The sequence below is a fragment of the Oncorhynchus clarkii genome, chromosome 17 (assembly GCF_045791955.1).
Source record: "Oncorhynchus clarkii lewisi isolate Uvic-CL-2024 chromosome 17, UVic_Ocla_1.0, whole genome shotgun sequence".
In the NCBI taxonomy this organism is placed as follows: domain Eukaryota; kingdom Metazoa; phylum Chordata; class Actinopteri; order Salmoniformes; family Salmonidae; genus Oncorhynchus; species Oncorhynchus clarkii.
The window spans coordinates 71,853,980-71,866,978 of NC_092163.1; positions in this window are offsets into that span (position 1 = coordinate 71,853,980).

Sequence of the window (12,999 nt, forward strand, 5' to 3'; positions counted from 1 at the left end):
CTGTAGCCCCAGAACACACACTCTCCACTGGGACCCTCCATTAGCTGCAGGTTTACCCACCCACACACACACACACACACACACACACAGACACACAACCCTTGCTGGTGGTGAAATCCTCCTCTGGCACACGTTAGGGTTGCCCTCCCTCTTCGGGGAATCCTGGTTTTCCTCTCTCTTCTCCTTTTACTTGTACCAAGTATTTTTCAGACAAGGGTTTAGCAGTTTAAGGCCAAAGCAAAGTGTAACATTATCCACTTTTTCTTATTTGGATATTTTTATTGTGTGGATTGGAAACACTTGAGAGGCTGGTGAGAAATGTAAAAAAGCCATCGATTTTTTTCTTTATTAGATTTCACACAACACTGGATCGGCATCGGCCTGCTCTAGTAACCTTTTCCTAATGTTACCATTTGACTGTTGTGTCTTGTCTTTTTGCTGTGTAGAGTTTCCATGGTAACACCTGAGGGAGAACGCTGGGGTTCCAACGAAGAGAGATGCGAGGCCGCTGTCACGGAGAACTATCGAAATGTGATTCTCAGGAAAATGTGACGTCCTGGAGTTAAGTCTAACCGTTTTGTATCGTATCTACAATTAGATGTCTCGACTGATAAACATGTGGTTGTTTATTTCAAACAAATAAAACAATAATATAATAAAACAACAATAAAACAATTCTGAAAATACACCATGTATTTGATACCATTCCACTAATTCCGCTCCAGTCATTACCATGAATGAGTCAAGGGGCTTCCGAGTGGCGCAACAGTCTAAGGCACTGCATCTCAGTGCTAGAGGCTTCACTGCAGACTCTGGTTCAATTCCAGGCTGTATCACAACTAGCCGTGATAGGGCAGCCCACAATTGGCCCAGCATTGTCTGGGTTAGGGTTTGGCCAGGGAAGGCTGTCATTGTAAATAAGAATTTGTTTTTAACTGACTTACGAAGATAAAAAATAAAAATAAAAATGAGCCTGTTCTCACCAACTAAGGTGCCACCAACCTCCTGTAGTTTCTACGTTTCTTTCCCTCTCATTGGTTGTGCTTCACGGAGCACTCTGTCTGTGAATAGAGTTCAGAGAGAAGGGCTTATCAGGTGATAGCAACCACACCTCTCCTCATAAACAGCATCATGTTGGCCGGGATCTCTCTCTTGAACTCACACGCCATGGCCTCAACTGTCTGAGTATACTGCTCTACAAAGGTATACTGCCCTATACCCTATATACGGATCATAAAATGTTAACCAAATTCATAGATACCGTTATTTGCCTTTGTAGGGAAGTATACACTAACTATGTTTTATGTTAGTATACAATACCGTTCAAAAGTTTGGGGTCACTTAGAAATGTCCTTGTTTTTAAAAGAAAATACAATTTTTGGTCCATTAAAATAACATCAAATTGATCAGAAATACAGTGTAGACATTGTTAATGTTGTAAATAACTATTGTAGCTGGAAACGGCTGATTTTTTATGGAATATCTACATATGCTTACAGAGGTCCATTATCAGCAACCCTCACTCCTGTGTTCCAATGGCACGTTGTGTTTGCTAATCCAAGTTGATCATTTTAAAAGGCTAATTGATCATTAGAAAACCCTTTTGCAATGATGTTACCACAGCTGAAACCTGTTGTTCTGATTAAAGAAGCAATACATCTGTCCTCCTTTAGACTATTTGAGTATCTGGAGCATCACCATTTGTGGGTTCGATTACAGGCTCAAAATGGCCAGAAATTCTGAAAGTCGTCAGTTTATTCTTGTTCTGAGGGGTCTCGTGGTTGATTTGGAATCCAGTGTACGAGAAACGCTCCATGCACAACGATCATAGATCAGGGATTCCTGTTGTGTATTATTATTCTATTATATTGCCCTGAGAGCCTGGTGCTGGTGGTTCTAGAACATGATGTTGTTTATAGTGAATAGTAAAGAGACCTGCCATTTTCCCTGTCTTCAACTCTCCTCTGAACAGCAGTTCCTTCAGGCCCTGATTCATTCAGCCCACATCTTCCTGTTTCATCTTCATTGTTTGCCCTTCCTGAGATACAACATCTCTCTCTTTCTTTCTTTCTTTCTTTCTTTCTTTCTCTCTCTCTCTCTCTCTCTCTCTCTCTCTCTCTCTCTCTCTCTCTCTCTCTCTCTCTCTCTCTCTCTCTCTCTCTCTCTCTGTGTGTGTATGATTCACCTTTACAGTGCACAGGGTTCATGTCCTCAACCCAAAGATTGTATATAAATGGACAAAGTAATCGATCACGTGACACCATTCATACCAATGTGAGGACTCAATAGCACATTTGAACCCAAGGAAGTCAGTTAAGATGGTGTCTCATGGAGACATAAAATGCGCAGTTTGAGCTACTCCAGGAAGTGACGTTTCAGGCTAGCTCAGTGCTGCCCCCTCTCATTAAATAACTCCAGTTGAAGGCCGACCTGGGTAGGCAGGCTGCCATTAGCAACTAAATTATCGTTATAACGTCTTCTGTGTGTGATTTTAAAATAATCAGTTCAAGGATATACATCTGGTGTATTAGAAGCAATTAGTGGTACCTTGAATGCCTTGGATTTTTATTTATTTACACAAATATTTAGCACAAATATTTGCATCCTGTTTCTTTAATAAAACAATGCCTATAGTACAGTGGTTGGCCTTGAACTCCGTGGCTTCAATGAGAGGAGCCAGTCGTTCTCCCCTTCCTCAACCACACTGCCTGCTGGTTCGGCCATAACTGGCAAACTGACAAAACTCCCCTGGAGCAGTACCTGGCTTTGTGTACTTAATAACATAGTTTCCTGCCAGGTCACTGTTTGCGCAACCTTAAGAACGAGTCTCCTGTCCTGCCCTTTTATGTTTGAGCAGTGTATTTTGTGTTTTGATTTTGTTCTGTTTTGTTGTTACAGTTGTTGATGTGTCAGAATGTTGCTTTAACTAGGTTTTCTTGGTATGTCTTGCCTACTTATCATTATGGATGCGATGTTAACCCCCATCCTGTCATGAGTAACACATTCAGCACGAATAACAACAGTAGGCCTACAATACATGTCAAATTGCTGTGAACACACACACTATCCCCCCCATTCCCCCAGTTACAGTCAGCTAGGATTACTGTCTCTTTAAGCTCTTGACGCCCTCTCCCCAACACCCCTGAGGTCATTGGCCTTCCTTAGGCTGTCTGCCAAGTGCTGTGTTACTGTCAAGGGTTTACAGAAATGGCAGCAAAGCCATTAGTCTAGACTCTTTTCAACAGGCAACAGGCTGGCCAGTGTGAGGGGCCAAACAGAGAGGAGAGAGGAGGGGACGGGAGGAGGGGGCTTTCATTGAATAGCCTGAATACTGATTTACTGTTGAAACACAGACAGGTGCAGTCTGCAGATTACATGTACAGTACATGTGACCTACAGCCCTATATACTGTAAAGGCTGTATAGTGTAAAGGCTGTATACTGTAAAGGCTGTATATGGTACAAGTGATACTATCATTACTACAGTATGACTGATGTTACTGGTTATGCCTACTGATACAACAAACAATTAGATTACTACTACTACTACTACTACTAATTTGACTAATTCAACTAATAATACTGCTACTACAAATACTACTACAACTAATACTAGTACTACTAATAATAATAATACTGCTACTTCAAATACTACATCTACTACTACTACAACTAATACTAGTACTACTACTACTACTACTACTACTAATACTACTATGAATACTACTAATGCTGCTGCTACTACTACTACTACTACTACTACTACACCTACTACTATTAAAACTACTACTGTTACTACTAGCACATGCCCTACTAATACAACGAATACTACAACCAATACTACTAACACTAGCTACTACTACTACTACTATTAATACTAGCATATGATCTACTACTACTACTGCTACTACTACTAGCATATGTCCTACTAATACAACTAATACTACTACCAACACTACTAGTGCTACTGCTACTACTACTATGAACACTACTCCTAATACTACTAGCATATGATCTACTACTACTACTCCTACTAATAGTACTACTACTATGTCTAATACTACTACCACTACTACTCCTACTAATATTACTACTACTATGTCTAATACTACTACCACTACTACTTCTACTACTGCTCCTACTAATACTACTATGACTAATACTAATACTACTATGACTACTACTACTACTACTACTACTAGCATATGACCTACTACTACTACTACCTGTTGATTTGACTAACAATACATTACTACCACACCTCTCTGATTCAGGAGGGTTGGGTTAAATGCGGAAGACACATTTCAGTTGAATGCATTCAGTTGTACAATTGACTAGGTATCCCCCTTTCCCTTGCCCATTTACTACTTCACCACCAGTATTATATTGACTAATAATATAGTACAATTAATGAAAATGTAGTTACAGTTATCAGTTAGAGTGAAGCCTAAATGCAATGTAAGTACATATTCATAATGAATAACACATGATCATCACACATTTTGCTTAAAGAAACATAGAAAGTAAATATTGTAGGGGCCTGTGATTGACTACCCCTTTGGTTAAATGATCTGTGCTGTCTGGGTTCCTTGGGACATCCGTACATTGCGCCCCCATGTGGTGGTGCTGGCTCCTGCAATGCTTGTGGTATACTGACATTCAGCAGCATCAAGTGGTAGAAAGTGAGAACTACAACTGTGCATCATATGACTAGTAATATGCTATGACACCATTCTCCACCATTGGTAAACACACACAGGTTTACGTTCATATACTAGGATGAATGTTGAATCTTATTTCTTATCGTGGCCAGGTCAGAGCACACTTTGGATAGAAGTTGACACTCCAAACCTATCAGAACTCACAATTTCTTCTAAAATGGATTGAAAAGTCCCCAGATGGTGCAGAGCTGATTAGTGTAAGCTGTAATGGGGGGAGAGGGTAGGGTGGCGGGTCAGGATGTCTTGTCCTGGTGGGGTGGGTGGTAGTGGCGGAGACCTGCTGCCCTGCTAGAAATCTGATTAACAGGTTGAGGAGCCCAGTTGAGGGTTGAGATCATGTGTGGGAAATTCTCTTGGTGAAGTGATGCTATGACCAGCCAACATGGCCAGGATCAGTATGGGACCCCTGTGGGCAGTCATTGTGGAGGGCTGTGTGTGGGGAGACCACCTGACCACAACACAGAGTACATCCAATGATCAGCACCCACTTAGAGCCAGTCAAAGGTATTTAATATGTAATTCGAGATGGTGTAGCAGTCAGGCGTCTTTGTCTTAATCTTGTCGTGTCCCGTGTATTTATATTTTTTCTTCACATATATTTTGTATATATTTTTAAAATATTTTTAAACTCCAACATACTCTCCAGCAACCCGCATCACCCAATGTGGTATGGATCTTCTATTTCCTTTACGTTAGAACCGGAACCCCCAACAGAAGCTAGCCAGCTAACTAGCTACTAGCTAGTAGTCAGCTAGCCACTGCTAGCGGTAATCAGCTAACCTTTAGCCCGGACAGCTCCTGGCAGTCTGCACAGCGCGATTCAAACCAGAGCATACCGGACTCTTTTTCCCCACATCTCCGGATTTCTACCGCAAGATCTGAAACTTTCCACCTGGATCATCGTAGCTAGCTAGCTGCTGTCCGAGTTGCTACTCCTGGCTGACGTCTCTGCCCCGAAGCAAGCACCAATTAGCCTGGAGCTAGCCTATGCTAGGCCCATCTCCCGGCTAGCTGAAGAGGTCCATCAGCCACTTCCTTGGGCTACATTACCTATTTTACCAATTGGACTGGACCCCTTTACTGCCGATACGGAGCCCCGCCGATCCTTCACAACTGGTCTACCGACGTAATCCGCCCGAGGGGGTTTTCAACGTCGCAACGTCCCCTGAATGCCCATTTGCTAGCCTGCTAGCCGCGGTCTGCTAGCTGTCTAGAGCATATCAGACTGTTAGCTGAAGAGGTCCATCAGCCTATTTTCTTGGGCTACAATACCTATTTTGCCAATTGGCCTGGACCCTGTTACTAAACTGAGCCCTGCCGATCCATCATGACTAGTCTGCTGACGTAAATGCCCGAAGGGGCTACAACTGACTCTTCCGTCGCGATGTCCCCCTAAGGCACTTCTGCTAGCCTGCTAGCCCCAGCCCGCTAGCTGTCTGAATCAACGTGTCTCCAGCTCGCCTCGCTACTCACTAGACCCCATGATCACTCGGCTACGCATACCTCTCCCTAATGTCAAAATGCCTTGTCCATTGCTGTTTTGGTTAGGGATTATTGTCTTATTTCACTGTAGAGCCTCCAGCCCTGCTCAATATACCTTAGCTAGCCCTTTTGTTCCACCTCCCACACATGCAGTGACCTCACCTGGTTTAAATGGTGTCTCTGGAGACAATACCTCTCTCATTGTCACTCAATCCCTTGGTTTACCTCCACTGTATTAAAATCCTACCATACCTTTATCTGTACATTATGCATTGTATCTATTCTTCCATGCCCAGAAACCTGCTCCTTTTAATCTCTATTCTGAATGGACTAGACGACCCGTTCTTATAGCCTTTAGCCGTGCCATTATCCTACTCCTGCTCTATTCCTCTGTTGATGTAGGCCCTGCAGTGCCTAGCTCCACTGCCATTCCCCAGGTGCTCTCATTTGTTGACTTCTGTAGCCATAAAAGCCTTAGTTTAATGCTTGTTAACATTAGAAGCCTCCTCCCTAAGTTTGTTTTAGTCACTGCTTTAGCACACTCTGCCAACCCGGATGTCCTAGCCGTGTCAGAATCCTGGATTAGGAAGACCACCAAAAAATCCTGAAATTTAAATCCCTAACTATAACATTTTCTGACAAGACAGAAATGAATAAGCATGCAGAGTTGCAATCTACTGAAGAGATAGCCTGCAGAGTTCTGTAATACAATCCAGGTCTGTGCCAAAACTTTTTGAGTTTCTACTTTTAAAAATCCACCTTTTCAGAAACAAGTCTCCCACCGTTGCTGCTTGCTATAGACCACCTTCTGCCCCCAGCTGTGCCCTGGATATCATATGTGAATTCCTTGACCCCATCTATCGTCAGAGCTTGTACTGCTAGGTAACCTAAACTGGGACATGCTTAACACCCCGCCCGTCCTACAATCTAAACTAGATGCCCTCAATCTCACAATATCTCACACTCCCGTTATCCTGACCAACTGGCCCTCCAAATACACCTGTCTTCAATCAAGATCTCAGCGATCACTGCCTCATTGCCTGTATCCGCTAAGGGCCCGCAGTCAAACGACCACCCCTCATCACTGTCAAACGCTCCCTAAAACACTTCTGCGAGCAGGCCTTTCTAATCGACCTGGCCCGGGTATCCTGGAAGGATATTGACCTCATCCCGTCAGTTGAAGATGCCTGGTCATTCTTTAAAAGTAACTTCCTCACCTACTTAGATAAGTATGCTCCGTTCAAAAAATGCAGAACTAAGAACAGATATAGCCCTTGGTTCACTCCAGACCTGACTGCCCTCAACCAGCACAAAAACATCCTGTGGCAGACTGCAATAGCATCGAATAGTCCCCGCGATATGCAACTGTTCAGGGAAGTCCTGCACATGACCATCTGATAATTTATCACTCCAGTGTTAATCTGCCTCAATTGTAATTATTCGCCTACCTTCTCATGCCTTTTGCACACAATGTATAAAGACTATTTTTTTCCTTTTTTTCTACTGTGTTATTGACTTATTTATTGTTTACTCCATGTGTAACTCTGTGTTGTCTGTTCACACTGCTATGATTTATCTTGGCCAGGTCGCAGTTGTAAATGAAAACTTGTTCTCAACTAGCCTACCTGGTTAAATAAAGGTGAAAAAAAAACAAAACAAAAAAAACATAAATGATCAATAAACCTCCCAGGTACAAACCGGAATCAGTAAACATGGGTACCTTCATAGATTTCATCCTAACCAACCTGCCCTCTAAATACACCTCTGCTGTCTTCAACCAGGATCTCAGCGATCACTGCCTCATTGCCTGCGTCCATAATGGGTCTGCGGTCAAACGACCACCACTCATCACTGCCAAACGCTCCCTAAAACACTTCTGCGAGCAGGCCTTTCTAATCGACCTGGCCCGGGTATCCTGGAAGGATATTGACCTCATTCCGTTTGTAGAGGATGCCTGTTTATTCTTTAAACGTGCTTTCCTCACCATCTTAAATAATCATGCCCCATTCAAAACATTTAGAACCAGGAACAGATATAGCCCTTGGTTCACTCCAGACCTGACTGCCCTTGACCAGCACAAAAACATCCTGTGGCGTACTGCATTAGCATCGAACAGCCCCCGCGATATGCAACTTTTCAGGGAACTTAGGAACCAATATACACAGGCAGTTAGGAAAGCAAAGGCTATCTTTTCAAACAGAAATTTGCATCATGTAGCACAAACTCCCAAAAATTATTGGACACTGTAAAGTCCATGGAGAATAAGAGCACCCCCTCTCAGTTGCCTACTGCACTGAGGCTAGGAAACACTGTCACCACCGATGAATCCACTATTATTGAGAATTTCAAGAATAATTTTTCTACGGCTGGCCATGCTTTGCACCTGGCTACCCTTGCCCTGGTCAACAGCCCTGCACCCCCCACAGCAACTTGCCCATTTCTTCTTCACCAAAATCCAGATAGCCGATGTTCTGAAACAGCTGCAAAATATGGACCCCGACAAATCAGCCGGGCTAGACAATCGGGACCATCTCTTTCTAAAATTATCCACTGCAATTCTTGAAACCCCTATTAAAAGCCTGTTCAAACTCTCTTTCGTATCGTCTGAGATACCCAAAGATTGGAAAGCTGCCGCGGTCATCATCCTCTTCAAAGGTTGAGACATTCTAGACCCAAACTGTTAAAGATCTATATCTATCCAACTCTACCTTTCTAAGGTCTTCGAAAGCCAAATTAACAAACAGATCACCGACCATTTCAAATCCCACCGTACCTTCTTCGCTATGCAATCTGTTTTCAGAGCTGGTCATGGGTGTACCTCAGCCACGCTCAAGTTCCTAAACGATATCATAACCGCAATCGATAAGAGACAATACTGTGCAGCTGTATTCAATGACCTGGCCAAGGCTTTCGACTCTGTCAATCACCACATTCTTATCGGCAGACTCAACAGCCTCGTTTTCTCAAATGACTGCCTCGCCTGGTTCAACAACTAATTCTCTGGCAGAGTTCAGTGTGACAAATCGGAAAGCCCGTTGTCCGGAACTCTGGCAGTCTCTATGGGGGTGCCACAGGGTTCTAATCTCGGGCTCTTTTTTCTGTATACATCAATGATGTTGCTCTTGCGGCTGGTGATTATCTTATTCACCTCTACACAGAAGACACCCTTCTGTATACTTCTGGCCCTTCTTTGGACACTGTTGTAACTAATCTCCAGACGATCTTCAATGCCATACAACTCTCCTTCCTTGGCCTCCAACTGTTCTTAAATGCAAGTAAAACTAAATGCATGGTCTTCAAACGATCGCTGCCCGCACCTGCCCGCCCATCCAGCATCACTACTCTGGACGGTTATGACTTAGAATATGTGAACAACTAAAAATACCTAAGTTTCTGGTTATATTGTGAACTATTTTTCCAGACTCACATTAAGCAACTACAATCCAAAATTAAATCTAGAATCGGCTTCCTATATCGCAACAAAGCATCCTTCGCTCATGCTGCCAAACATACCCTCGTAAAACTGACTATCCTACCGATCCTTGACTATGGCGATGTCATTTATAAAATAGCCTCCAACACTCTACTCAGCCAATTGGATGCAGTCTATCCCAGTGCCATCCATTTTGTCACTAAAGCCCAATATACTACCCACCATTGCGACCTGTATGCTCTCGTTGGCTTGCCCTCGCTTAATATTCTTTGTCAAACCCACTGGCTCCAGGTCATCTACAAGTCTTTGCTAGGTAAAGCCCCGCCTTATCTCAGCTCACTGGTCACCATAGCAGCACCCACCCATAGCATGCGCTCCAGCAGGTATATTTCACTGGTCACCCCAAAAACCAATTCCTCTTTTGGCCGCCTTTCCTTCATGTTCTCTGTTACCAATGACTGGAACGAATTGCAAAAATCACTGAAGCTGCAGACTAATATCTCCCTCTCTAAATTGAAGTACCAGCTGTCAGAGCAGCTCACAGATCACTACACCTGTACATAGCCCATCTGTAAATAGCCCATCCAACTCCCTCATCCCCATACTGTTATTTTTTTGTTGTTGCTCCTTTGCAACCCAGTATCTCTACTGCACATTCATCTTCTGCACATCTATCACTCCACTCCTTTAATTGATAAATTGTAATTATTTCACCACTATGGCCTATTTATTGCCTTACCTACCTTATCTTACCTCATTTGCACACACATTGTGTTATTGACTGTGTGTTTGTTTATTCCATTTGTAACTGTGTTGTTGTTTGTGTCGCACTGCTTAGCTTTATCTTGGCCAGGGAGCAGTTGTAAATGAGAACTTGTTCTCAACTAGCGTACCTGGTTAAATAAAGGTGAAATAAAAATATATTTATTTTTTAAATTACGTTAAAAAAATGTTTAAGTTGGAAGTTTTACATACACCATAGCCAAATACATTTAAACACAGCTTATCACAATTCCTGACATTTAATCTTTGTAAAAATTCCCTGTCTTAGGTCAGTTAGGATCACCACTTTATTTTAAGAATGTGAAATGTCAGTATAATAGTAGAGAGAATGATTTATTTCAGCTTTTATTTCTTTCAGCACATTCCCAGTGGGTCAGAAGTTTACATACACACAATTAGAATTTGGTAATATTGCCTTTAAATTATTTTACTTATGTCAAATGTTTTGGGTAGCCTTCCACAAGCTTCCCACAATAAGTTGGGTGAGTTTTGGCCCATCCTCCTGACAGAGCTAGTGTAACTGAATCAGGTTTGTAGGCCTCCTTGCTCGCACATGCTTTTTCAGTTCTACCCACAAATGTTCAATAGGATTGAGGTCAAAGCTTTGTGATGGCCAATCCAATACCTTGACTTTGTTGTCTTTAAGCCATTTTGCCACAACTTTGGAAGAATGCTTGGGGTCATTTTCCATTTGGAAGACCCATTTGCGACCAAGCTTTAACTTGTTGGGGATAGGAGGCAGTATTTTCACTTTGGATGAATTGCCTGAAATGTGGCAAAAGGTCGCAAAGTTCAAGGGGGCCGAATACTTTCGCAAGGCACTGTATGTATATTAGACCTGGCACGTCTAGCAGAGGGAGCCATCGCCTCATGATGTATACTCCGTCTGTCACCAGACCTCGGCGAGTCTCCCCCTGGTGGCTGACCTGCTGTGCGCCACACCCCCCCCCTCCCCCTCCCATGGTCAGTGAACAGGGTGAAGTGGGTACCTAACAGGTAATACTTAAGAGTGTCTAGCGCCCACTTCAACGCTAGACACTCTTTCTCAACAATAGAGTACTTTTTCTCTCTGGGTATCAGCTTTCGGCTTATGTACATGATGGGGTGCTCCTCCCCATTGTGTATCTAGGACAGAACGGCCCTTAGCCTAACATCACATGCATCCGTCTGGACCAACATAGGCACCTGGAAATCATGCGTTACGAGAATCGGATGGGAGAACATCGCTTCCTTCAGCCGCCTGAATGCCGCTTCGGTCTGGTCTGTCCATTTCACTGTTTTCGGGAGGCGGGCCCTGGTTAGATCAGTGAGGGGGGAAGCTATAGCCGCAAAGTTGGGGATAAACCGGCTATAGTATCTTGCCAATCCCAGGCCGGAAGGACTTGACCTGTGTCTTGGTGAGTGGAACGGGCCAGTCACGTACCGCTCCTGGGGCTTGACGTTCCCCCGTCCGATCAAATATCCCAGGTACTCCACCACCTCGAACACTAGTTTGCATTTCCTGGGGGTTCACTGTCAACCCTGGCTTGTCTGAGAGCATCAGGCGCGTCAGGTGCTCTTCCCAACCTTGGCTGTGGATGATGATATCATCCAAATAGGTCACTGCGTACTGCTGGTGGGGTCGAAGTAGTTTGTCCATCAGGCGCTGGAATGTGGGGAGTACCTGGTACTGATATAATCCATCTGGTGTCAAAAACGCCATCTTCTCCCGGGAGGAGGCTGCCAACGGTACCTGCCAATATCCTTTGGTCAGGTCAAGGGTGCTGATGAACCGGGCCTTTCCCAATTGGTCAATGAGCTTGTCCACCCTCGGCATGGGGTAGGCGTCGAACAAACTGATGTCGTTCACACCACGGAAATCATTACAGAAGCACAGGCTACTGTCCAGTTTGGGCACCAACATGATGGGACTGCACCATGCACTGTTGGACTCTTCAACAACCCCCATCCTCAGTATAACCTTCACTTCCTGCTTCACAGCCTTCCTTCGGGCCTCAGCAATCCAATATGGCCTCTTTCGTACCGTTTCCCCGGGCCGGGTATGGATGTGGTGTTCAATGAGGGTCTTGCGGCCCGGCTTCTCAGAGAACAGCGCTGTGTTCCCGATCGAAGAGCTCCCTGAGCTCTTGCTTCTGGGCCGGGTCAAGGTCCTCATTGCTCGGGACCACCACTGATACCGTTGGCATCCTGGGTTCGTACCATAACATGGCCAAGGCTGTCCTCTCGTGCCACTTCTTCAACAGGTTCACGAGGTAAATCTGTTGGGGTTTCCGTCTCCCCGGCTGCCGTACGCGGTATTGACACGTCCCAGCTTCTCTATCATCTCATAGGGCCTGTGCCATGTTGCCAGGAACTTACTTTAAGCCGTGGGGATTAAGACCAACACCCTGTCTCCCACCTGGAATTCTCGGGGCTGGGTTCCTCGATTGTAGACCTAGGCTTGGGCGCATTGGGCCTTTTCCATATGTTCCCTACCATGGGCCATATGGCTGTCATCCACTCCCTCATCATTTCCATGTGCTCTACCACGCCGCGTAAGGGGGTCGGCTGGGCTTCCCACACCTCCTTGGCGAGGTCCAGT